Genomic DNA, 5527 nt, shown 5'->3' with positions numbered 1-5527 from the left:
ATCATCTCCCAGCCTTTTACCTTAAGTCAGTGTTGTTTCTGTCAATGAGATGGGTCTCCTGTAAACAACAGATTATTGTATCTTCCTTTTTAATCCAGTTTGCCAGACAGTGTCTTGTGATGGGGGAGTTAAGTCTGTTAACATTCAATGTTAGTACTGATAGGTATGTTGTGATTCTTGTCATTTAGTTGTTTTTGTTGTTTAAGGGTTTGATTGTGTACACCTGAATTAATGTTATTCTCTGATTCCTTGTCTTTCTTCTCCCATGTTTTGTTGTTGCCTATCCTCTTATAATTTTGTTTGCTTTTATTTTCAATGCACAGAATTCCTTGAAGAATCTTTTGTAGTGCAGGCTTGGTGGTCATGTGTTGTTTTAGTTTCTGTTTATTGTGGAAGACTTCTGTTGCTCCATCTATCTTGAATGATAGTTTTGCTGGGTAGAGAATCCTAGAGTTGAAGTTGTTTTAATTCAGTGCTCAGAATACATCATTCCATGACTTTCTTGCTTTTAAGATTTCTGTTGAGAAATCTGATGTGATTGTGATGGGTTTACCTTTGTATGTTATTTATTTTTTTCTCTCTTACAGCCTTCAATATTATTTTTCTATTCTCTGTGTTTTTTGTTTTAAATTTAATATGTTGTGGGGTAGTTCTATATTTGTCAAGTCTGTTTGGTGTCCTGGAGATTCCTGTACCTGAATGGGCATATCTTTCTCTAGGTTTGTAAAATTTTCTCTTATTATTTTGTTGAATATATTATGAATCCCTTTTGCTTCCACTTCTCTCCTTCAATGCCTGTGATTCTCAGGTTTGGTCTTTTGTTTGAGTTGGTGAGTTCTTGCATATTCCTTTTACAGGTCTTGAGGTATTTAACTAATAAATCTTCAGTTTTTCCTTTAATTTCCATTTTACCTTCAAGTTCTGAGATTCTGTCTCTGCTTGTTCTAGCCTGCTGAAGTGGCCTTTCATTGTGTTTTTTATACCTGTTTCATTCTTTTTTCTGAAGTTTTCCATATCATGGGACATATCCTTTTTAATATTGCCTATTTTCATCTTTAATTCATATATCTCTCTATTTATACTGTTCTCTGTTTCACTTTGGTGTTTATTTAGGGCTCCTATAAGTTCATTTATTTATTTCTGTGTCTTCTTTTAGTCTTTATTTTTGGTGTCCTAGAATTTCTTGAGTGCCTATTGTACATTTTGGTTGACCATGTCTAGTAACAGTTCCATGAAACTCTCAGTGATTACTTGCAGGATTTCTTCTTTGAGATTGTTCTTGTGGGCATCGCTGGGTTCCTTGGCATCTTTTATCTTCATTTTGTTGGAGTCCAGACCTGGCTATCCATTTTCCTCATTTCCCTCTGAATCCTGCATTAAATTCCTTTTGGAGGGAGAATGGATTCCATTCTTTTGTCTTCCCATTGCTCCACTTGGTACTGTGCACCTATGATCTTTTTTGGTGTTGTTGTTTTTTTCATTTTAAGGAGTTTGTTTCTTCTTTTTTTTATTCATATGTTCATACAATGTTTGGGTCATTTCTTCCCCTCTTTCCCCCACCCCCTCCCTTAACCACCTTACCCCCTCCCTCTCCCTCCTACCCCCTCACTTCCAGGCAGAAACTATTTTGCCCTTATCTAATTTTGTTGAAGAGAGAGTATAAGCATTAATAGGAAGGACCAAGGGTTTTTGCTAGTTGTGATAGGATAGCTATATAGGAAGTTGACTTGCATTGCTTTCCTGTACATGCACCTATGATCTTCATAGGCTAGTTGGTAGTTTCAGTCACCTGTTTACTTTCACCTGGTTTAATTTTGTTTTGTGGTTGTCTTGGGTTTGTAACTAAGTGTGTGTGTGTGTGTTATTTTGGTCCCTGGTCTGGGTTTAATTTAATATTTGCTAATTCACAGTAATAAAATTAACCAAAAAGAAAGAAATCAATGTGGAGAGATGTACAAATAAACACAAACAAACAAACAAACAAAACAAAAATTCCAGGTTCAGGAATTTCAGTCTTATTTGAAGTTCTGGTGTTACTCCTCCAGCATCCAATCCTAACGTTGGTATTTAAGCAGAAGCTCTGTCGTAGTCTTGCCAGGTGGTTGAGTAGTGTTTATTTTTTTCTTCTGTCTTTCTGAGGCAGCTACTTGGTCAGCTCCTCCCTCAGTGGGGTGTGGCAATTTAAATTTGTATTTTGTCCTCAGGTTCCAGAATCACCTCTGTAGCCCACCAGCTGTCCTGCTTTCAAGGTGGGTTTTCACTGTGCTTGATTACTGGGGACTTGTTTCTTTGCCTTGCCCCTTTTCTCTGGGGCAAGGTCAGTTATTCATCAGCTGGCTCCCTGCTGTCACATCACCCCCTGTTGTGCTGTTTTGCTGATTATTTTTCAATTTTGCAGTGTCATTTGACTTTGGATGTTGCTCAATGGCTCAGGAGATGAATTCTGTGGACCACTACCTGCCCTATTTCAGGCAGCAGCTCATCACCTGTGTGTTGTTGGCCCTTCTGCCTTTCCAGCCTTGTTTAGTGAAATTTCTCAAGGAGATCAGCTCCATGGCCTTCCCTACTTCTCTGGTGTGCTTTCAGCAACTCTGTCCTTCTGCTGTGTGTTAGTTTTCGGTTCCTGTTTATTTTTATTTTTTTATTTTTTATTTTTTTTGCTGGGGCAGGGGGATCAGTCTGCCCAGTGGACTATGATGGTTTATCCTAGGGGTGGCTGGGGGAATACCATATGACACTTGGTGCTCACCTCTTTGGTCTGCCAAATGTCTCCCAAGGACAATTGGAGCTGGCATCTGGTGGTCCCTCCTGTTTTCTCAGTGTAATGTGCTGTGGAGAAGCTTTCCATGGGCTAGGGTTCAAGATGTCAGTTTTGATTCTCCTTGCTGCTTTATTTCTGCCATGTATGGCTGCAGCATCTCAGTGAGGTTTTGGAATCATGGAGCTTATGCTGTCAGCTTCTGCACACTAGTCACTATCCTATTCAATGCAATTTTGCATTACTGTGGCATGCTAATGTTTTGCATATCTTTTCACCATTATCTATTGCTGGAAATTTTAGTAATTCACAATGTTTGCCTATCCTAAGAATTGCTTTCAATTTCTGTCTATATATATTCATATGTGCCTATTTGATTATTTCCTTAGAATAAATTTTGAGAAATGGAAAGATTTCATGAAAGAGTATAACTATTTTTAGTGATTTAAAACCTGTTGCTATATTCATCTGAAGAAAATTTATTGCCAAGAGCACCGATTCTGTCTCTATTTGTAATCTGCAATTAAATCGATCCTGAATAATCTGCTGGTGATGACATAACTTGTACTCCTTTATGTCTAATGAGGTTTCTTTTTATCATGTATTTAGATGATATTTGTATCATTGTTTAACATTACTACTTGTAATTTTCACTTATAGTTTCTATTAGGAATATGCTTTTAAATTCACTCATATAGCTAACTGTACATTAATATTATTTTTTATACTTACCTGGCAGGGGAGATACCATGATCATGAAGGTGGTTTTCCCAGGGTTCAGGCTTGCCCATTGTACTTTGGATGTGCCGACCCCTGCAATTTCCCCAAATGTGGGAAACTCGACTGCATAATTTGTAGTGGGGGACTGTATTTGCTCTCTCTCTTGAAAAAAAAATATTATTTTTTGTACTATTATGTTTTGAAAATTTTTTTTATCAGATGGCAATTTGCTTTAAAAAATCAATTATCATTTTTCATGTTTTTCCAGTTCCTGCCACTTGTCAATGAGTTAAATAGTTTTCTGTGTATCATTGTCAGAGACAATTTGCCTGTATTTAGTTCTTTTAAAATTTTATATAATTTGTTGATTCACCTGAAATCTACTCTATTTTAAATGATTTATACTAATCACATGCATTAAAATGGTCTCCAAAGAGTGAGATTATTTTCTCATTATCATTTATACTGTTATCCTGTTGTAATTAATTAAAATCCCACTTATTTCTACACAAAGTATTCACATACTTCCACTTTTGCTTCCAGTCTTTCTAATTTATCGCATTAATTTGGATATGCCAAAATGAATATATATATTGGTTTATTCATGCATTTCAAACTTTCTATCAATGTATTTAAGTTTTATAAACTTTTTCAACATATATTCTTGAATTTTAGAATAATTTATTTTTTCAATATTTTTCAAAGAAGATAATGAAAGTCATTTGGCTTTACTATTTTGTACCTATATGACTAGTTATTTTTTAAAAATTTATTTTTAAAAATATGATATTCATTGGAATAAAAGTGAATATGTCACCCTTTAAGTAATATTTTGTAAGTGTAACCCTCCTAGTTATTATGATTTGATATTATTCATGACTTTTATATAACTTTGATAATAGTTTTTATTGCATTTGAATTTACTAGATAGTGCATCTCTCTTCTGAAACTTCAACAGTCATAAACTGCATTTGTTGTTTTTATCTCTTTGTACTTTTTACCTGAAGCTTTCTCTTTCTGGAGTACATCTTAAGGAAGTAAAAAGGCTGCAAGGGAGCTTTATTCTGGGAGCTGGCCTGGCTAGTTGTTTCTGTGCTAAAATAGCTACAATTTCACAGAACACTAAGAGCAGACAAGATCATTCTGTGCCCATGACAGTATGTAAGAACAAGAACACTTCACACAGATATACACAGACAAAAACAAGAGCATTGTGCAGCACAGAAAAATGGCCAAATACTCTCTTCTTCCAGCAAATGTAAGTGACTGAAGCTTCTCTATCTGTTACAGAGTAATAGCTTTCATTCTTCCAGCCCTCTAGAAAATAGTAAATAATAGGTATCTAATTACTGATTTGTCTACACACTCTCAGAACACTCAAAGAAAACATATACCTACTTCCTTAAATCTTGTGCCAGATTACATAACACAAACTCAAATCTAATTGCAAATATGTTTTATCACTTCCATACTTCATATTTTTCATGTCATTTTGTAGCTACTGCTTTAACATATATACTCCCCAAATTTGTATTTCTACATATTTTTTTATGGTCTTCCTTTGGTATATTTTAACATGTTCAAGTTGCTTTTGAACTCTTTCTGTATGTTTGTTCTGTTATTAGGATTTTCTGTAGTTCAATCTAAATAATGCTTAGCTTTACCATTCTCTCAAATATAAAACTTACATCATTTTCATGCATTTATATTTATCTTTGGAAAATGATAAATGATTTGCACAATTTGTTGTAGAATTTCATTGTCTTTTAAAGATCATTTATAGAATATAGAGGTGCATGAATATTTTATCTTTCTAATAGGTATTTGTTAAACATTTGAAATGTTTTTCAATGATCTATTTGTGTGAAAAGTGGGAATGAGAAATTTGGGCAGTACCTGCAAAATCAAGTCACTCTAGGTAGATTCTGATTAAGCCATTGAAACAGAGAGAAGCTGTCTCAGTCTACTTATTACTTTGGCTTCAATGACTTCTTAGGTACTTGATTTTTTTGGGAGTTTCTAACTTCCATATCAAAAAATGTAAAGTGG

At 34.7% G+C, this 5527-nt stretch overlaps 1 non-coding gene across 1 annotated transcript; it reads left to right on the top strand.

Annotated features, from left to right (window-relative positions):
* Nucleotides 1-3482: 3482 nt before the first annotated feature.
* On the top strand, nucleotides 3483-3644 carry LOC141413048 (U1 spliceosomal RNA). Its single transcript, XR_012437885.1, has one exon. It is a non-coding gene; the product is annotated as a U1 spliceosomal RNA (small nuclear RNA).
* The last annotated feature ends 1883 nt before the right edge of the window (nucleotides 3645-5527 follow it).

Source organism: Castor canadensis, chromosome 10 (assembly GCF_047511655.1).
Source record: "Castor canadensis chromosome 10, mCasCan1.hap1v2, whole genome shotgun sequence".
Lineage (NCBI taxonomy): Eukaryota > Metazoa > Chordata > Mammalia > Rodentia > Castoridae > Castor > Castor canadensis.
Note: the sequence above shows the minus strand (reverse complement) of the source record. Positions and strands in the feature narration are given on the sequence as shown.